Raw genomic sequence first — 22,410 nt, forward strand, 5'->3', positions numbered from 1 at the left:
CGCTCCCGGAGCTCCCGGTCTCAGTCTGGTGTCTCGCGGGTGCCGTCCGCGAGTCCGCCTGCTCCCCCGTGCGGATGGCCCGCCAGCCGCCAGCCGCCCCGTGCGCGCTCCTGGAGCTCCCGGTCTCAGTCTGGACCCAGTGAGCACACCGGAGTTCCAGAGTTCCGTGAGATTTTTGGTAGCGCACGCCCCCGGCTCACGGTCTCAGTCTGCTGTCTCAAGGGTGCGGGTCCGTGGTCCACCCGCTCCCCCGTGCAGGTGGCTACCGTTTCCCGGGGCCCTGACACGGCGGCTCCCTCCCCCTTCCGTTTATCTTCCGATATCTGTGCGCGGTTTCACGGCTTCCCGCTTCGTACCTCAATACTCAGTGTTGGAGATGTTCATTTGTAGAGATCCAGATATATCTTCCTGCGTCTCAGGCTGATTCCGTGGATGTTCATGCTGGTCTGGTACCTATCCAGCTCAACTCAAGGGACTGGCTGAAAAAGGGGTCCCCTACTCCTCCGCCATCTTTTCCCCATCGCCAAATATCACTTCTTATTGCCTTGTTTGTGTATCAGATGTTCAAGCTTTCGATGCCCTTGGGAGTTGGTTATTAATGTAGTTATTATTACTGAAAGCAACAGAATATTCCAATATCTTCAAATATTAACTTTTGCCCTGAAGTAAGACAAGCACATGCAAATATAATAATTTGGGCCTGAGGTGTTTAACAAATACAGAAGTATAGGGAAAATGTTCCAGGTATGAAGAGTTAAAAGCTAATTAGCCCACAGTTGCTTCTTCTGTGAATAATTAAGAGCTGACAATATAACAATAAATATTGGTCAGTTCACTCCTTTTGCCTCCAGTAGAATACCCGTAACATGAAGAAAAATCTTTTTAAAGCCAAAGTCCTCAAAAGTAGGACTTGACTGGCTTTAGATTTTTGTTCTATTTCTTAGATTAGTAATGAAGTTGATTGTAATTTTATTTATCACACTCATTCACAGTTTTATATCAAGGAAAGAAAATGACATTTAAGAAATTAATTGAGTGCAGTGTGAAAGATATCTTACATTTGATGTTTTTGAAAGTCTAAATATAAATAAAAATGTCTGTCAAAGCATGTTTCTGAATTTTTATAAGACTATAATTATATACATATTTAATAACCCCATTAGGCAGGATTTTTTAGAAAACATTGAAGACTTAGATTATTATGATTAGCATAATAATTAGGTCTTTCATCAGGAGAAACTATGAATAATTCATTCTAATTAAGTAACTGGTAGAACAGTAAATCAACCATCAGTACCAGGGCCCAGTAAGTTATGGACAGTAGGAAAGCACCAGTAACACTAACTTCTGGGTACAAGATAATAAATTAAAATATTATTAAATATTTGTTCTATTACTGGAAAAATCACCAAAAATTCTTCCTTGGACTTTGCATGTTTGACAGTGAGTAGATTTGCCCCAGGTATGTGGTGGTAGAATGATTAAATGTTAGAGATATGAGAGCAAAATGTGCCTATCTTCTGGATAATAAATGGTCACATTGTATTACTTCTCTCCAGCTGTACTAGGTGATTAACTTTTGAAATCAGGTGTAGGGTCTGAAAGAGCTTATGGAGAAAACAGGTGGCTAAAAAACTCCTCCAGTCCATAATGCTGGTGTAAAAGACTCTTCAAAAGAATGAAATATCCTATTCCCACATCCATTTGTCACTATATAAAATGAATCCCAATCCTCACAGGGAAAGGACAGAGTCAGCTCATAAAGTCTGTTGAGATCCTGGACCTCAAACTATTATTAAATATTCTGCTGCTTCTTCTGGTTTAGCCAGAAGGAAAACAGCCCAAGAGCTATACCTATTTTCTGGAAGAGAGATAAAGATAAATTTAAAGATTTTATTAAATAATCAATATTAGGATCTAGGAGAAGCCTAGGACATGAAGTCCTATCTAATTTATGGAAGTATTAATTTGAAGTTTGGGATGCAATAGTCTTTAAATCAACGTGTGTTTGTTTTTTTTTTCTTATAAGATCACAGTATATGATCAAGTAGACTCCAACATGGAAAGGCCAAATAGAACCTTATTTTAGTGCGAGAGTAACTAAAATTAAAGCATTAGGGAATATGAAGAAGTTCAAGTGAACATGAGAACTTGGGAATCGTTTTCTATGCTGAGCAGAGGACACACCGGATGAACAAACACAGCTCTAATAGGAACTGCCTTATCCTCCAATTAACTCTCCGGCCATAGCTCTGACCTCAGAAATGCTACTGTTGGGGTTTAGAGCAGCAATGGTCACTGACTAGTAATCCAGTAGAATTTGCACATCAGCCAAGAAACATTGCAATTGGAAATCTCCACACTGCAATTCTCCAAGACAGGCTGCAAACCTGGAAGTCATCCCTAACTCTTTCCTCTCAAATTCCTATCAGTTGGCCTCCCAATACTGTGGACTTATCTGCAAGCATCCTTCCATACTGTCCACAGCCATGGTTCTCAATGGTACTGTGTTCATTCATGCACTGATCATCTCTTGTTTGTTTTGATAAAATGGTGTCCTTTTGGCTTTTGTGCCCTCCTCTATGCCCCACTCTGGCACAAATCTGATTGCAGAAATTTATCACTTAAAATACTCCAATAATTCCTAATTTCTTTACTTACAATTTGGTGTGAACTAACTTCTCCAGCACCTGCCTTATCAACCCTGTTCTTGGCAATAATCCTTACAGATCTCAGAACAGGTCATCTCTAAGTCTTTGCACATGGATGCTGAGACCAGCCAAACTGGAGTGTCCACCCCCATTGCTACTACTCTAAGGCCAGATGGTGTTCGATTATAAACTTATACTTAAACACAAGTCCCAAGGAACCATGGTACTGGATCTACCTATTAGCAACACTGAATTTTGTTCCTCTATGTAAAGGTAAGAGAGCTTCATCCACCCACACCAGCCCAGAACCTAAACCAGTCTAGGAAGAAACCACTGGGCACTAAGGGTAGACCATAGAGGGACTGCCTGAAACCAGCAGCTAGACCTCTCTAAGTATGACTTGAACAACTATCCTGAAAAAAAACCTACATAGGAACAAAAGTAAGAGCCTATAGCAACTTCCATTTCTTATATTTTCATAACTTCTTGGGGCACTAAGGACAGACTTCTTCCTAACCTACTGCTCCTAAATACCTATAAAACAAACTAGCATAATTCCTCATCTTGCCTCCTCCAAAAAAAAAGAATTTTTAAAAGGACCTCAGATACTGTATAATTCTCTTTCTGCATTAGAGTGATTTAAGTGATGTATTTCCCAGAAGTACCCAGCAACAGTGGCCTACCTTGTTCAAAAGGAAGCGTCAATATTACGGAACTAGTGTTAATCTGGGTGTGTGATAAAGATATTGTGATTACTACTCAAAAAGAATCTTTATGCATTAGAGGTAAAGTGTTTACAGGTGAAATTATGTATACCTGGGATTTGCTTTAAAATAACACAATACAGGAGGGGATAATCACAAATGAAACAAAATTGGCTATGAGTTTGATTATTTTTAAACTGAGAGATTAGTGCATGAGGGTTCATAATACAAGTCTCTCTTCTTTGGGATATGTTTTTTAAAACTCTACAACAATATGTTTTTTAAAATTCTCTTTTAAAAAGAGAGAATCTTTATAGCTGGTTGATCCCATTTGTTCCTATAAAAGGGGAAAACCTCTATAAGACATGTCAAGGGAGACATGTCAAGGGTTTCAGATCTCCTTTAGATTTTTCTGAGGATTTCCTGTAATATCATTCGGCTCCCTCTATTTGAAAACATCTCCTCTCCCATCTCCACCTCCCCTAACTCTTATTTATTCTTTACTGCTTAGTGTAGACATACCCCTTCTTGGAAAGCCTTATCCTAATGCCATCGTCCTGCCTGTTTGTGGGAAGTGTCTCTGGAATGCTCTCCTAGCACCCTGTGCCTACTTTTATCAGGGTTGTGATCACACTAAATTTTATGTATTTGCTTACTTGCCCATTTAGAATTTATAACAGAATCCAAAATTTCTGAAGATAGGAAACACATCTTACTGATCTTAAGAAAAGATCTTAAAGCACACACAATTTGCTTTATCTTTGATTTTCTGACAGTTCTCTGGATTTAATGTCTGGCCTGACGAACTTTCCTACTTTGAGAATCTTTTGCATGTGGCGAGGCCAGGAATGAAAAGTCTGTTTCAAATCCCTCGAGCCCTTAATCTTTTACACGTCCTCTAATTTATGCCTGAAAGCTGATCTGTTGGGTTTTTTTTTTTAAGATTTTTTATTTATTTGACAGAGAGAGAGAGACAGCCAGTGAGAGAGGGAACACAAGCAGGGGGAGTGGGAGAGGAAGAAGCAGGCTCCTAGCAGAGGAGCCTGATGTGGGGCTCGATCCCAGAACGCCAGGATCACGCCCTGAGCCAAAGGCAGACACTTAAGGACTGCGCCACCCAGGTGCCCCTGATCTGTTTGTTTTTTTAACTCATCCCTCTCTCTTTGTATAATAGGCCATAAGGTGGAGCAAGGTAGCACTTTCAAAGTTCTGCATGGAAATCTTAGCTACATCATGGTGAAGTGGGAGAGCGAGGTTCTTGTCTCATGGAGTTGAAGAATGAATCTTTCGGGCAAAGGAGAGTGAGTTAAGCCATAGTTTTATTAAGTGAGGATACAGAAAAAGCTCTCAGGAGTTAGAGGGGTCCTGACAGGGTTGCCACTGAGGGCTTTTAGGGTTGGTCTTTTATTAAAAGCTAACCAGGGAACTTAAATCCTTTTAACATCTCTATTGATATCACCACTGAGCAAGGATTAGTGCTAACATCTTTAATGGCTCGCTTCCTTTTTAGGGCCCAGCAATTTTGTTGGTCACAAGCAGCTGTTATAACAAGACCCCACCTCTGACACCTGGGATGGGATGGTCTGATTTGTTTCCTGATCTCTGGTTTCCTTTCATCTCCCTCATTTTTGACTATTGTGAGCCTGATCCCATGGCCACCTACCTATCTCTCCCTACCTAGCCTCACCTGTCCCTTACTCAATGGGGTTCATTAGACACATTTTCCATTGTCCATATCATTGCAGGAAACAGTGTTGATAACCTTTCTTCTATTACACAGCAAGGGTCTCTCTTCTTCCAACTTCAAATAACATTTCTCACTCTTCTCTATCCCTCACCACTAGGCTACTTGAGCTCCTTTTAGGAACTGCTCACAGGGACCCTTAAGACTTCTATTAACAGTCTCCTCAAGTCTACCCACCAACCAGTCCATGTGTTCAATGTTTTTTATGGCAGCACCCAATCTCCAAATACCAAAATCTGTCCTTGTTAGCTATCACTCCGTAACAACTCACTGAGAAACTCAGTAGCTTGAACAACAACCATTCTCTAACATCTTGTGGATTCTCTGGGTCAGGAATTGGAGAAAGGCTTGGCTGCAGTTCTGGTTCAGTATCTCCAGGGAGCTAGAACAGCAAGAGCATGGAACATCTGGGGACCAACCAGACATCTCTCTCCTTTCCTACTGTCTTGGAGCTTTTCCACATGGCCTCTGTGGATGGGATAGTGTGGGCTTCCTCACAGCTTTGTGGTCTCAGAGCAGTCAAACTGTTTACATGGTGACGGAAGGCTCTAAGAGCAAGTGTGCTAATGGACGAGGTACAGGTTACATTGCCTTTTTTGACCTACCTCAGAGGTCAAGTCCCTTGTGTCACCTCCTCGTATTCTGTTGGTCAAAGCAGTCACAAAAGACCACCCAGGGTAAAGGGGAGGTGACATTAAACCCATCTTTTAATGCAAATAGTGTCAAAATCAGATTTTAAAAATGTGGGAAGGAAAATATGGTTGTGGCCATCTTTAGAAAATGCAATCTGCCACCCTTAGTTGATCATATGCAGATGTGTTCCAGAGCATTGTTGTGATGATTAAATAAACTAACACAATAAGACTCCACCAGCATACAACAGGTACTTAATAATGCTTGTTATAGTCCTTGCCCCCACCAAGAAATGACTCAGTACAATATACTTTCAGCGGATTTGAAGAGTATTTTTTTTTAGGTTAAGAAGAGCTTATTTGAGAATCCAGTTTGACACTTTACTATTAGAAGGTTCCTCTAAAAAACAAACAAACAAACAAACATGGAGCTATTACATACCACCGAGTAAGAAAAAATATACAATGACAAACTCTTTAAGATTACTAAAGTCTTAAGAAATTGATGTTTTGGCATTATCTTTCAAGTCTCACTTTTGCTATCCCCAAAAACAACTGAGAAAAATAAGCATAACAGTGTTTTTGCAGCATTTATATAAGAGTAGATGTAGTTATAAATTATAGTTTAGGGCAGATGCTTCTCGATTATAGCCAAGTATCAGTCTCTCTCCTCCTATTCCAATCTATTTCTTTCATAAGTTTCAGATGAAAATTAGAACTCTTCTCACCCAAAGGGTGATTATTTTTTAGACCAGGCCAATCATGGTAAATTCAGTCCCCTTCCTGGTGGTTGATTTAAGAATGGGCAAGCAAACAGCAACTCTAGCCTTTTAGATCAAAGATAAAAAGAGGAATTGGGGGCACTTCTCATTCATACAAAGGGTCATGAGAGGGGAGCAACAGCTCTTCAGTCTTTGAACTTTGTTTTGCAAAGATGTGATGCTTTGAGTTTTGATGGCCATTTTGCAACTATGAGACTCTAAAGTTAATAAATCATAAAATCTTAAGGTTAGAAGAGCAAAAAGGTGGAAAGAGCCTTAGTTCTTGATGATGTCCATGAGATACCAAACTAATCAATCTTAGAACTCCCTACCTCAGGACTTCCTATTAAGTAAAATAATAAATATCCATCGAGCTTAAGCAGACTTAGGTCTGATTCCGTAGAAGAGCCTCAGACAGGGATGTGAGTGCACATAATATACTAAGAGAGTGCTTTCCAGACAAAGGGAGCAAAAGCAGCAAAATAGGGCAGGTGAAGGAGCTAAGCAAGGGTATAGCCTCACCCTGATTCCAACTAACAGTCTGAACCCACAGGGAAATATGGAGCATAAATATTTTACAGCTGGCCTTTAATATGCTTATATTAATCATCACTAGCTAAGGAAAATTCCTGGTGAAAGAGCATGAAAACTCTGACAGCTTCTGTTCCGCTGTTAGCAGACAAAATTCATAGCATTTAGAGGATAGGTAAATTGGTCTGGTAAAGGAGACCTGAGCAGGAGTCTAATAGCATCCACTGGAGTCCAACACTTGCATCAGTCAGATTCATGTACTTCCCTAAGTTCATTCAATCCAGACACAACTTTTCTGGGATTCTGGTTGGTCACAATTCTTGGAAAAACTTACAAAAGTAAGGTAATGGGACAAACTACAGTTGCTACTGCTTAGTTGGCCCCAAGGCCATTAACTGAAAGGCATCACCCATTCTAGATTTCCTGCTACTGCTGATTAAGGTAGCTCATCTTGTGGGGTAACCCAGACCCTCATCACTGAGGAGTTCGAGCCCTTGTTTGCTCTGTGATTGCTCTACTTGTCTATATAATGTAAAAACTGGGATTGGGGGTTCCAACAGTTGTCCAGTGGATCCTCTGATTGCCGCATATACTCCTCTGTGCCCCCATTATGAAGGAGCAGCCCTACTGCCCTTAGGCTGATCAGATTATAAACCAGAACTTCTGAATACATAGAACCAGAACACAAATTCCCCAAAATGGATAACTTAGAGTAAGTGTGATTCCCTAATATGGATGACTGGGAGTAAGGGTGAGCGGGGCCATTCCTATCTCACCTCTTGATTCTCAGACCATAAAGTCAACCTATTGTGAAGAGAATGTCATTCAACGACTATTGGTTTAAAGTGTATACCACATTCTGAAAGCACCCAATTCACCCAGGTTATGAAATCCAAGCTAATGGCCCAACTGGGTATTCAAAAAGCTCTTTCAAAACTCTTTCAGGCTGGGAGCTTCTAGATGGTGCATTATGGAGTAGGACAAGTGGGTCCTATTGTCATATGTCTACCACCATACCTCCTTTGCCCTAAATTAGGTCTCTTGGTCCAAGGCAATGTTATGGAAGACCCCATGTTGGTAGATCATACACTTTGTGAGCCCTGAGATATCAGTGCTGGCTGAGGCACTGTGGACAGGAAATACAAAAGTGTATCCAGAATATATGTCAATCCCAATCATGATGAATTATCACCAAATGCCAGAGTCACATCATTTCTGCTTGTCAGTACTGTGCCTTGGCTATTGTTTCCCAAAGTTAGCTTAGCTGGAAGGAAGCAATCATGGGAAAGGGCAATGAATTCACTTTCTGCAGGCCTATTCATTCTCATGTGTGGCTGATGAATGAAACATGAGGGCAGAAGGGGCCTGATGTAATCAACTTGTCTTAATGTGGCTAACTGGTTTCCTAGAATGATGACATCATATCAGGGGCTCAACACTGGGTTTTGCTGCTTATAGTCTGAACATACGGCCTCAGAAGTAGTATATCAAACTTAGGGAGAAAAAGTCTGAATAGTTGCACCCATGCATAGGCTGCTCTCTGAGGCTGTAGTTGTTCATTCTTGAACCCATTGCCCAAGCACTGGGATACTCAAGGACAAAGGCTAGCTGTCTACTTGGTGGTACAGTGGTTCTGCTGCAGTAAATTCTCTCTAGTGAGCATTAACACACAACACAAAGATCCTCACACTTTGTGTTCACTCCCTCTGCATACCTCTTCCCGCAGACTTCCTTGTCCCTGACCTTCTAATCTTCCTCTTTCTCTTTCATAGTTCTAACCTAACAACTAAACTGTTTGCTCATCTGTTTGCTAACACCTCCACCTCCAGTCATCTCTGCTCTAAAGGAGGCCATGATGGCACTCTGGGTTTTTAGGTTTCAGCATAAACTCAGACCCTATATTCAATAGTTTCTGCATATAAGTCTAAAGGGACCCTTAAAAGATCTGGGTATTCCCTTTACCCCAATGTTTAGTTACTCAGGTAAATGATGATAAATTCCTTTGAGAAGAGACTAAGGGAATCACTACTGTATATATTTGCCATGGTATTAAAAGGCCTTTCATGATGCGAATTTGGTCTCTCCAACCAACCGATAAGTTCTAGGGCTGATAAATCACTAAGGTCTAAAATCTGGGTAAGAGATCATGATTTTCCATTAAAGTCTTCTGTCCATCCTTTCTTGAGCTCTTCTAATTACATATTTTATGCAATACCCCTTTTTGGCTACCCCTATATCTTGCCCCTAGGAATACCATGTTCTATGGACCATTTCCACAGATTCCTGTAAAATCCTTGTGATCTCATAATTTATGGGGCCCAATGAAAAATGAAAATGTGGGGCTCTTTGTTAAGAAATTAAAGAATTACAATGAAATTCAAGATGGTGACAGCATAGCATTAAACAAAGTTGGGAGCCCATTTAAGCACAACTCAGACACCCATGAAGCAGCACTGCCTTCCTGGGTCAGGTCTAGTTGAAACTCATTCCTAATTTACTGCCAATTACAGCTATTGTTCCCACTTTGCTTCTGACAGTTAAGTGCTGTCATCTGGTCTCTGTTATTCTGGGATTCTATCTTCTCTACTGTCATTGGGGAGCCCAGTCTTGGAGCATCTCCTACCATGAGCCCTGGCCTACAGAGGAGAGCTGATACTGAGCTTCTTGGAGATGCTGGTACTTCCTGCACTATTGCAATTCTCGTTGACTTGCAATTCCTTCCCCTAAAGTCTGCTATGACATTTCTTATATCTGTAGTTCATTTAATACTCACTTCATGACATTAATGATTAATACTTTACCACTTTTCCAAGCTTCCAAGGTTCACTCCAGCAGTATCTTGGCATTATCTCCTAGGGCCACTACCAAACTTTTCCTTATCCAAAGTTATATCCTACAATTGGTTGGTCCCCTCCTAGACAAAGTCCCCAAGCACATTCAGGAGCTACACCTAGACCAACTCCCACAGCTCCTGCTGGCATGTGTTAGGCCGTCCTACTGCTGCTTTGTGTACAATCTCTCCCTTTTCCTAGGATCTGCAGTTTCCCACTAAGGTTTACTGAGTGAGATCTTATCTTAGATGAGTCTAATGACAGGGGCAGATCTTAAGGAGTACAAGCATTGTTTTTAAGGGCATTTGCCTTATTTGAAGTCTCTACATATTCTTCAAGGAAGAAGAAGGCCTTTCTATTCCAATGAGGAAAAGTGGATCATTTCCACAAGTCCTGAGGATCTAGAATATTAGCAGGGGGTAGATGAAAGTTAGGTGCTTAAGTCCAACAATCCAAATATTTCATATATATAAACTTTCTATTTTCACATAGTTTAACAATGAGAATGGGTCTATATAAATTCCCAAGAAATGCTATAAAAATATAATATATATTTATATGTATATACAATATATGTATGTGTTTATATATATAACATATATAGTACATATGTAAAAGCACTAAAAATATCATATGATATACATGTATATAAAAGCATACAAACTAAATTCTTACCTATTGTAAGGGACATAGAAGGGATTTTCACTCCTATACCTTTATATTATTTTTTTTTTCTTGGACCTTCACTGGTAAGAGTTCATTAAATCACAACTCAGTTCATAACATATTATCATCATTTGTCCTAGTAAGGCTTTCTCTTATTTATATTATTTACTAATATTTACCTACCTATTTTTGTCTTCTTCTTAGTTCTTTCCCAATACTCCATAGGCAACTATTATAATGTGCTTCTACTAACATAGTGCATTGAATCATCAATCAGATTCACAAAAACCAAGTCCTACCCAGCACCAAGCTTTACTAATGATTATTCAAGTTTACAAGAAAGGAGTCATATCACATCAGAACACATCTTTCTAAATCCCTTTTTCAAACTGGAACGCATTTTGGATTCAGAGTGACAAGCACTATGGCCAGTACAAAATGGCACAAGGAAGCCTCTTAGTTTTGTGGGTCTCTCAACCTTTATCCTCTCTAGTCATGTAGCAAGAAATGCTATGCAATTAACTTCCATTATTCAATCATAAAGCCATGAACTGAAGACTAATTTATTTATTTATTTTTAAAGATTGTATTTATTTATTTGACAGAGAGAGAGACAGCCATAGAGAGAGGGAACACAAGCAGGGGGCGTGGGAGAGGAAGAAGCAGGCTCCCAGCGGAGCAGGAAGCCCGATGCGATGCGAGGCTCGACCTCAAGACCCTGGGATCACGCCCTGAGTTGAAGGCAGATGCTTAACGACTGAGCCACCCAGGTGCCCCTGAAGACTAATTAATAATGAACAATCAACACACACCAGGTACGGCCTGCTATAAAAATTCCTAGATAAGAAGTCTATAGCACCCTCTGGAAGATCTTCAATTACTTCCCATTAGTAAATTCCATTAACTGGATAACAAAGGGGCCTGGCTAAGGTCAGAACTAACTTAGGCAGGGAGAAAGGAACCAAGTATATAGAACTGTTTATTAATCTCTTTATAATTTTTAAAGTTTACCTTTTATTTTGATGCACTCTTGCAGCATGCATATTGTCTTGTGAGCATGTATGTACACACGATTACATTGAATATTTACCTAAGTGTTGCACATTTACATTAAAATTCTGATTGGTACCGGTCTCTTTTAGCTCTGTGTTTTAGAATTTATCCATACTGCTATATGAACACCTATGCCATTGTTTCTAATTGCTCCATACTACTCTGTTGTATCTATCCATTCTCCTAATGATGGACAGCCAGCTTGCCTCACTTTCTTAGCACCAGAAACAATGCTGCAGGCAGTATGCTTAGATCTGAGAATTTCATTAGGACATATAATCCAGAGCATTATGCCTGGGCCATAAGGAACAAACATACTTTTTTTTAAAATAAATAATACCATCTCCAAAATGAATACATTCAGACTATATTCCCATCAGAGAGCATGAGGATCCCTATATCCCCACATTCCTGCCAACACTTGCCATTACCCAACTGTCAGGGGTAATAATTACAACAGAGATGTCTCATTTGGTTTTGGACCCTCTAATTACCAGTTACTGTGTGTATCTTGACATTTGCTTATTACCTTTTTAAATTTCTTCTCTAAATTGTTTGTTCATATTCTTTCTACATCTTTCAAATTGCAGTTGAAATGGTACATTACCAACTCAACTTCCTCTTAAATAAATTCCAAAATTTTCCATGGCCACTCAAATACCACAAGACAAAAAGGGAAGTACAATGAAGGGGCAGTCAGAGTAGCAAGAGCTAGCAGTCTTCACTAATTGTGGTAAAAATAACTTACTCTTGCAAATGTCCCTAAAACATATAACAGTGTAAATGTCTTAGGAGGGTCCCTCCTAAAGCAAGTAAGGAGCCCTAAAGCAAAGCTTTGTTTGTTTCACAGTAAATCTATTTGGGGTCCCATGTATATAGGCATCCAAAGTGAGCAGCTATTTGGTTTATGTCTTTGTAGTTGCTTGGATTTTATCAGTAAGCATGTATTAAATTATCTTATATATTTTTCAAACATCACTGAGGATTTCTTAGAATCTCCAATGATACTTTATATTTTATTTTCAATTCAAATTTTACACAGCCTGCCTACTCCCTCACCTTGCCTAATAGAGGATGAGTCCTCTGACCAACAGGATTTCCCACCTTTAGATGTCATTCACCTCCATGTCCTTTGAGGCATTATTCCCTCTAGTTTTCATTATTTTTATCAATTACAGAATCTAGCTAACTAAGACATTGCTAAGAAAAACTCAGTCTACCCCCTTTCAAATTAATGAATTAGTTCATGCATTTGTCTAGTCAACAAATGTTTCTTGAGTCCCTACTGTGTATTTAAATGTTGAGTTCAACGGGAGGAAAAAAGAAAACCTTGTTAACCCTCACAGAGTTTAATTTTTACTGTAAAGCATTCCCCTTACCAAGAAGAAAGTTGAGAGTATATGGGGAATATGTAAGTACTTTGTTGTTTCCCTTGTGATGTAAATAACATGCCTCTTCCTGATAACCATCACTATAAATTTGTAGACGTTGAAATGGATCATAGTGGTTTCTGCAAAAACAAAGACTGTCTATATGTTCATTCCCTTTTCCAGGGGTCCACTTACCACTCAACCACTACAGTCATGTACATATATCTAAGTCACAATGGTCCATGCAAAATGTTGAGTGCTCCTTTTAATGTCCCTCAATAAATGCAATGCTGACTTAGATACTATTTTACTGGATTAAAATTCTTTCCCACTGTGTTCATGCTTCTTTCCCTCAATTCACTGTGAAAAGACGTAACTGCAATAGACATAACTCCCCCCATTGAGAAAGATCAACACATCCTAATGAAAAAGAACGAATACTTTCACAATGAAGTAGAAAATCCGTGCATTTTTCTTTTGAATAAATGTTTGAGGTTTTTCTTAACATAGAATTCATGGTGCGAGTTATCTATAGATAAGTTTAAGCATCGAGGATGTAGTTCATATATACAATGGAATATTACTCAGCCATCAGAAAGGAGGAATACCTACCATTTACATCGACATGGGTGGAACTGGAAGGTATTATGCTAAGTGAAATAAGTCAATCAGATAGAGACAATTATCATATGGTTTCACTCATATGTGGAATATAAGAAATAATGCAGAGGACAATAGTGGATGGGAGGAAAAACTAAATGGGAAGAAATCGGAGGAGGAGACAAACCATGAGAAACTCTTGACTCTGGGAAACAAACTGAGGGTTGTGGATAGGGAGGAGGGTGGTGGGATGGGGTAACTGGGTGATGGGAATTAAGGAGGGCACCTGATGTGATGAGCACTGGGTATTATATGCAACTAATGAATCACTGAACATTATATCAAAAACTAATGATGTACTATATGTCGGCTAATTGAATTTAAATAAAAAATGATTTAATAAGCATGGCAAGTTTGGCAGATACTTTCCAGAGACTTCCATATTTATACCCTAGCTTATCTCTTCAGCCTTATCATCTGCATTTTCTGCATTATAATTTGCATCTTGGCAAAGTTCCCAAAACAGACCACGCTATTTCATACATCAGCATTTTTAGTCTCACTCCAACTTCTACCTCGAATGCATTTCCAACATTCCAACATTCATTTCTTCTCCTACATCTCACTCCGCATTGAAAATACAATTTTGATCCTGACTCTTCCCCAATCACACAATGACCCTCTCCTGAGACCCAAGGCACCCTGAGCATCCTTAATCAAACACTTAGTCTCTTGAAATGATCTATTTATGTGTCTGTCCAGCCCACCAGCCTAAAAGTTCCTCGAGAGCAGATACTGTGTCATACTCATCTTTATATATCAAGCTCTGACCACAGTCCTTGCCACAGAGCGCATAATTATTGTAGTCATTAAATATTGAAGAGAAAACTCAACTAAAATAACTTCTTAGAACAGAACTTTGAGTTTATACAGTCATAATAACCCCCAATATGAACTCTGTGTCTACACACAACAGATAGCTTTTGACACAGGGAATCTGAGGAATGGAGAAAGGATCACTGAAAATCTTCCATTAAGGTCACTCGTTATCATCCTTTAATTAAAAATTTTAAATGCCAGTTAATATATTGTTGCATGGAAATATTAATAACCTATTCCTTGATGATAGTATAATGTATGGCTTAGCAAAGAGGTTTTCAAACTTTGCTTTTTGGATTTAAGGTAGAGATTGTTTAGTGTTTAATTTTTGTGTACATATTTTAAGATGACCCCTTTTTTTCTCAATAAAGTCTGAGCAGAAACATCAACAAATGAAACAGCTAAAGTGATCAAGCTAGTTGAGAGTAGATGAAATGATGAGGAAAAGAGATGTAGTGCCTCAGAACTCCTACTGCTCCTTGAAGCTCTCCATGGCAATCATCTGTAGGCATCAAGGACTGTCCTTGGCTAGAGCGCCGAACCACATTTGATGTGCAATGACTCTGTTCCTCCATCCCTGCATGATCACTTATTTCAATTTTCTTTTCTTTCTTTCTTTTCTTTTCTTTTTTTTTTTTTTTTTGAGTTGGGCAAGTAGATTCTGAAACTGCCAACTTTATCTCTATTCAGAAGTACCAAGTGTTCATTGCTCCTAGGATTCTGAGGTTACTACAGAATGCTAAGGAGGGGGTTCTGTAAGTGACAGAGAATTACCTGCTTCACGTGTTTATTATCTTTCCTATTATTTAACATGTATTGCATAAAAAAAAAGTGCTAACGAGCAATGTTCCTCAATTTATAATGTGTATATGAAGCATCTGGGATCTTGTTAAAATGAAGGTTCTGACTCAGTGAGTCAGGAGCAAAGTTGGATAGTCTACATGTCTAACAAGCTCCCAGGTGATACCAGTGCTGCTGGTCCACAGATGGTGCTTTGAGAAGCAATAAAGGGTGCAAAAAATGGATGAGCTATAGTCTCCAATTCTCACAAAGTTCACAGTCTCACAGGAGGCACAGACCTAAACTGTAAGAACTCAAATACAAGGCAGCAAAGGGCGAGTAATAAAGAGATGATGAACACCAAGCAAATCATAGTGAGAAATTTGCAACATGGGTAGTTTTCAAAATCTCACTTCAAGTGCTTTAAGTGATGTAAAAGAAATAAGAAAGACCATCAAGAAATCAGTCAATGCGTCCCAAAAGAAACTGAATACATCCTCACAGACTTCTGGTCCCTTTCTGCTCATTTTCTTAGCATTAGAGAATTGGGATTTTGTTTACTATTACCAGCATACTTCTGCTCTCTTATCCCAGAGACAGCAGTAAAGGAAGATGGACCCCAGAGATAGGAAGCTGGAAAATGCTAGCTTCTTCATGGTTTCTGGAAACAGCTTCCTAGTCACTGGCAGAGATGTCACCTTGCAGAGAGATAGTAAAGCCCCAAAACTATCCTTGTTATCAAATACCCTGGCCCACTCTTAGGCATAGGTGTCCAGGTGTCAAACTGAAAGGGAAGACAAACGCAGATCTGCCCGCACACATAGCATAAACTGCTTTGGAAAATTCCATGGTGTGTAACAGGTTACTTCTCTGTACTCTCACATTTTGTTAACAGGCTAACAGCTGTACTTTCAAAACATAGTTTTACAAACCTGGATATCTTTGTAATGAAACCATAAGATCACAGGATTGAAAGCCACGTTGATACCATCCTGTGAATGTGCATCAGGATTTCACTCTCAGAACCCTGCTTCCAGGAAACAGACACAATAGCCAAACTAACCTGCAGCCAAGCAGTGAACAAACAATCCTCTTGCTGAAAGAATTGGCTCCGAATTCATCAAGCTCTTTTTCTCAGAAAGAAAACTCTGGCTCGGTGGTGTTCACTCATCTTTTTTTCCAAATTGATGACACTGCAGTGATGGGCTGCACTCTGTAGAAGGAAACACAGGGCATTTGGAACAACCAGGCTTTCGGCTTTGGGCAATGCCTCCTAAGTCCAAGTTTCTTACCCATAAAAGAAAGGTAATAAAATCTATTACAGTGAAATGACACAATATTGTGAGGATTTAAAGAAGCAAATGTATGTGTAAGAAGTGTACAAAGTACAAAATAATGAGAGTGATAGCCAATATTCACTGCGTGAATACTATGTACCTCGAATTTTCTATGTATTACCTAATCTTATACTCACAGTAATCCGGTAAGGTAGGAAATATAATCATTATTTTACAGATAAGGAAGCTGAGGCTAAGAGAGGTTGGGTAACTTGGCAATGTTACATCATTAGTAAGTAGCCAAGCATAATGCACATTTGTTATTTCTTGGTCCCCAGCATCATCTCTTTCCCACTGCATTCCAGCTTCCTTATAGGGAATCGTATCTCATTCATTAAGAATAGTCTTCATAGGTAGGAAATGGTTGACTTCCATTACAAAAGTTTGAACGGCTAGATCCTTCTTTCCACTAGGCTGGTACTGGAAGAGAGACAAAATGTAGCCACTCTTTTCTGGGACTTTGACCATTGAGGAAGTAGTGCAAGGTTTTAAAAACACGGTGAGATCCCATTCAATCAGAAGCCGCATCTTGATCTGACTATTTCTATCTTGAGAAATTTCCTGTAGTACTCGCCCCAAACTACTGGTTTCTGCCTATGTCAGGATATGGTTCTCCAAACTTCAGATTTGTTATAACTTAACAGTTTGCCAATACATTTACTTTTTGGTTAAGTTAGCCAACTTTTGGTTTTTTGCAATCAAAAGATGCTAACTGATATACCAAGCCAGGATCTCAACCAAGGGTAGCGTGAAATCCAAAGTCCATGCACAAAACCAATTAATGATACCATCTCTTAGTAGCTCCCTTCAAGTATTAAAACATACAGTGTTTCTCATTTCCAACCAACAGCTGTATTAATCCATGACCCACTTATTAATTCATATAACTTACCTTATAAAAATAAACGTAAAAATTATTTCTAAGTGATAATTTAGAAATTCTCGTAAGTGCCATAGATTTAAGGTGAAATCATTGAGTCATATGGGAAATTGAGTCGTAGAGCTGACAAGGAACCTATGAGATCAATTTTGGCTACCTTTGTATAAATAGAAATATCAATAATTTAATGAAAACAACATCTGGCAGGCATAAACATTCTTCTTCAATTTGGTATGGGATGCAACGGCTACACTGCCTAGATGCAATGCATTACAGATCAGTCTCACCAAATACAAACCGTAAACAAAGACTACAGAAATGAAATTTAACTTTCTGAGCTTTGTCTTTTTGCAAATTTAAGAAATTTCCAGGCTCTGCTAAGTATATTATTCCAGCAGCCTCTAGAGCAGTCTAAATGATCATCATGGACATCAAACAACAGAGAGCTTTCAAAAAGAAAAAAAGAAAAATAGTTCAGCCAGTTTAATTTCCTCTCTACTTTCAAAAGAACATATATTCTCCGGATGCTTGGGAAAAGGACTTTCTTCCACCCTCTCAACATTTTCTTTTGTTTGTGCTGGATGAAAAAAAGAAGCCATAAACTGATCTAGGCATTTAGATTTGCAGCTTTCTAAAGAACGGGCTGTAAGGCTAGGCATATTACATGTGGGAGAGGGAAAGGGAGGCACAACATTGGGCTGCTACATTTGTTTGGAGCTGTTAACAATCACCCCAAATGTAACACACATGCATCACATTGGAATAGGTACATTAGACCGAAAGAAATTTTCGAAATTCCTTGCCATATGCAAAAAAGCACTCACATTTGTTAAATATCATTTTCCCCACTCCAAGGTTGAAACATTTTCATTCAGCAGGTATTTTTTTGAGCACTTTGAGGGACTATGTTAAGCATGCTTTGATCTCAAATCAATACCTCACTCACTCGGAAGTTCCAAGCCAAAGGACCATTTTATAAAACATTACAAAGTCTTTCTAGTAACGCTGGTAACCCAATCTGGTTGAATATGCCCAAGTGGAAACCACAGAACGCAGAATTTCATCATATATAAGATATTATCAGAAAGTAGGCTTTATACATTTAAGCAAAGTATAATTTTAGCAAAGTAAATACAATTTGGTCAAATAATTAATTTGATGATGACTTTTATTGAATGTGTGACTTTAGAATCATGTAAGTGTTAAAAATACTTGATCTAAAATAGTGAATCCTGTCCAATTAGAAGTTTTAAATAACCATATCCTAAAAAAATTAGATGAATGAAAATATGGGCATTGAATCTCCTCAGAAATCTCGAATGGAATTACTTGATGGATTTGGAACATAATTAGAGATTCACTGCTTTGAACATATTCAGAGAGAGGTTTAGAATTCTCGGTATACATAGAACAGAACTTCTATGAAGACATTGCAGGAAAAAATACCTATAAGGACATGGCCCAAGAATATCACCTCTACCATGAAAGTCACTATTTTTTTTTTTTGATGTAAAGTTCGATGATTCATTACTTGCGTATAACACCCAGTGCACCATGCAATACATGCCTCTCCACCACCCATCACCAGCCTATCCCATTCCCCCACCCCCCTCCCCTCTGAAGCCGTCAGTTTGTTTCCCAGAGTCCATAGTCTCTCATGCTTCACTCCCCCTTCTGATTACCCTCCCTTTCTTTATCCCTTTCTTCTCCTACTGATCTTCCTAGTTCTCATGTTCCATAGATGAGAGAAACCATATGATAATTGTCTTTCTCTGCTTGACTTATTTCACTTAGCAATTATCTCCTCCATTGCTGTCCATGTTGCAGCAAATGTTGAGAAATCGTTCTTTTTGATAGCTGAGTAATATTCCATTGTATATATGGACCACAGCTTCTTAATCCAGTCATCTGTTGAAGGGCATCTCGGCTCCTTCCATGATTTGGCTATTGTGGACAATGCAGCTATGAACATTGGGGTGCATATGGCCCTTCTCTTTACTACGTCTGTATCTTTGGGGTAAACACCCAGTAGTGCAATGGCTGGGTCATAGGGTAGTTCAATTTTTAACTTTTTAAGGGACCTCCACACTGTTTTCCAGAGTGGCTGTACCAACTTGCATTCCCACNTGACTTCTTAATCCAGTCATCTGTTGAAAGGCATCTCAGCTCCTTCCACGATTTAGCTATTGAGGACAAAGCTGCTATGAACATTGGGGTGCATATGGCCCTTCTCTTCACTACGTCTGTATCTTTGGGGTAAACACCCAGTAGTGCAATGGCTGGGTCATAGGGTAGTTCAATTTTTAACTTTTTAAGGGACCTCCACACTGTTTTCCAGAGTGGCTGTACCAACTTGCATTCCCACCAACAATGTAGGAGGGATCCCCTTTCTCCACATCCTCTCCAACAATTGTTGTTTCTTGCCTTGTCTATCTTTGCCATTCTAACTGGCGTAAGGTGGTATCTCAGTGTGGTTTTGATTTGAATTTCCCTGATGGCTAATGATTTTGAACATTTTTTCATGTGTCTGTTAGCCATTTGTATGTCTTCATTGGAAAAGTGTCTGTTCATATCTTCTGCCCATTTTATGATTTGTTTATTTGTTTCTNGAGAAATTAGGGAATCCATCTCATTTACAGTAGCACCAAAAGCATACGTTACCTTGGAATTAACTTAACCAGAGACGTAAAGGATCTATATTCTAGAAACTACAAATCACTCTTGAAAGATATTGAGGAAGACATAAAAAGATGGAAAAATATTCCATGCTCATGGATTGGAAGAATTAACATAGTTAAAATGTCCATACTACCCAGAGCAATCTACACTTTCAATGCTATCCCGATCAAAATACCGAGGACATTTTTCAAAGAACTGGAACAAATAGTCCTTAAATTTGTATGGAACCAGAAAAGGCCCCGAATCTCCAAGGAACTGTTGAAAAGGAAAAACAAAGCTGGGGGCATCACAATGCCGGATTTCGAGCTGTACTACAAAGCTGTGATCACAAAGACAGCATGGTACTGGCACAAAAACAGACACATCGACCAATGGAACAGAATAGAGAACCCAGAAATGGACCCTCGGCTCTTTGGGCAACTAATCTTTGATAAAGCAGGAAAAAACATCCGGTGGAAAAAAGACAGTCTCTTCAATAAATGGTGCTGGGAAAATTGGACAGCTACATGCAAAAGAATGAAACTTGACCACTCTCTCACACCATACACAAAGATAAACTCCAAATGGATGAAAGACCTCGATGTGAGACAGGAATCCATCAAAATCCTAGAGGAGAACATAGGCAGCAACCTCTACGACATCGGCCAAAGCAACCTTTTTCATGACACATCTCCAAAGGCAAGAGAAACAAAAGATAAAATGAACTTATGGGACTTCATCAAGATAAAAAGCTTCTGCACAGCCAAGGAAACAGTCAAAAAAACTAAGAGGCAGCCCACGGAATGGGAGAATATATTTGCAAATGACACTACAGATAAAAGACTGGTATCCAAGATCTACAAAGAACTTCTCAAACTCAATACGTGAAAGTCACTATTTTTAATGCTTTCACGCACAATTTATTTCAAAAGTTGGTCTAATGCTTTCACTCCATGAACAAACTTTCATCAAAATGGCCTTTTTACAGGATAAACTTCTTTTCAGTTTGTAAAGACTACGTCCTAGTCTTAAACAAGCAATCCTTGGTTCATATTTGCAGCAGCACCAAACAGACCTAGAGAGGTAACTCTTTTTGCTTTGTAAATCTTTTTGTTGTACATCTTACTACTCACACCCTTTTTGTGGGTGCCAAAGTGGGGGAAAATAAGAAACGAAATCAAGGTTTGTATTTAAGTTTGGAAATATAATGAGAAGATACGATGCATGCACATGTGTGTGTATTGCCTACTCTCTAGAACATAAGGTCATAGAGTAACAGATCCTTCTCTTCCTATTACAGAGATTAATAATCTTTTTCTCTCAATAAACATGGAAGCAGCATTTATTGAGCAGTAATTATGTGCCAGGTACCATATTATATTCTTCAGGCACTTTGTCTCATTTTACTCATCCAAGAACTCCATGACAATGGTCAGATTCAAACTACAGAAAACTGTTAAATTATTCATTCCAAAATTGTTTATTGAGCAAGTAATATCAGCCACTATTCTGAGCTCTGAAGACAGAAGAGTAAACAAAAAACACAAAGTCACTGTTCACATATAAAGAACAAAAACAGAACTTAAAAGCATTCACAGGTAAAAGAATATCTTTAAGTATGACAATTTGACTAAAAACAGATCAGTAGTTACAATGGGAGCCAGAAAAATGTTGAGAAAATGTATTCAAAAATATATTCAAAAGTCAATCTGGATTTGTATATTCAACTAGATTCTCATTCAAGAATGAGGGCAAACCAAGTTATTAGATGAAAACAGATTCCCCCATTAAGACACCCTAAATAAAAGCAAATATACTTCTAGAAGAGAACAAATAATCCCTGAAAGGATATCAAAAAGCACACAAGAATGGTGAGCAAGGTAGATTCCCAAAAAATACCATAACAATGGTGGGGACCATTATCCTTTGTGTATGGATATCATCTTACCCACCCTAAAAATTATCTATCTATCTATCTATCTATCTATATATCTATCTATCTATTCATGCTTATATAATTAAACTTGAAAAATATTATTTTCCTTTAAAGAAATTAACATGAATATAGTACCATTTGTATGAAAAGAAAATAAGGTTCCATTTTCTTTTAAGCATAATTATGAATAATGGCTTCTTCTAGGCTTTGCTGTTTTAATCAGTTTGATTTTTATCTTTTTTTCTATGCTTAAATTGTCACAGCTTGGCCAATGAAAGCTCTTTTTAAGTTGGCTTCTGAGTCCTGTCAACACCACATCAGAACATTTCAAAGCGTACTTGCTTTCTGGCAACAAAATTTTCTAGCCTAATCTTGAAATCTCTCTTCCCAAGGCATA

At 38.8% G+C, this 22,410-nt stretch overlaps 1 protein-coding gene across 4 annotated transcripts in view; it reads right to left on the reverse strand.

Annotated features, from left to right (window-relative positions):
• Positions 1–22,410, reverse strand: part of GRXCR1 (glutaredoxin and cysteine rich domain containing 1) — a 315,893-nt gene that overhangs the window by 204,233 nt on the left and 89,250 nt on the right. For all 4 annotated transcript variants that reach the window (XR_857341.3, XR_002143152.2, XR_004628887.1 and 1 more), the window contains exon 3: positions 16,266–16,415. The gene's annotated coding sequence lies outside the window, so the exon portion shown is untranslated. The remainder of the gene's footprint in view (positions 1–16,265; positions 16,416–22,410) is intronic.

The sequence above is a fragment of the Ailuropoda melanoleuca genome, chromosome 11 (assembly GCF_002007445.2).
Source record: "Ailuropoda melanoleuca isolate Jingjing chromosome 11, ASM200744v2, whole genome shotgun sequence".
NCBI classification, from domain to species: domain Eukaryota; kingdom Metazoa; phylum Chordata; class Mammalia; order Carnivora; family Ursidae; genus Ailuropoda; species Ailuropoda melanoleuca.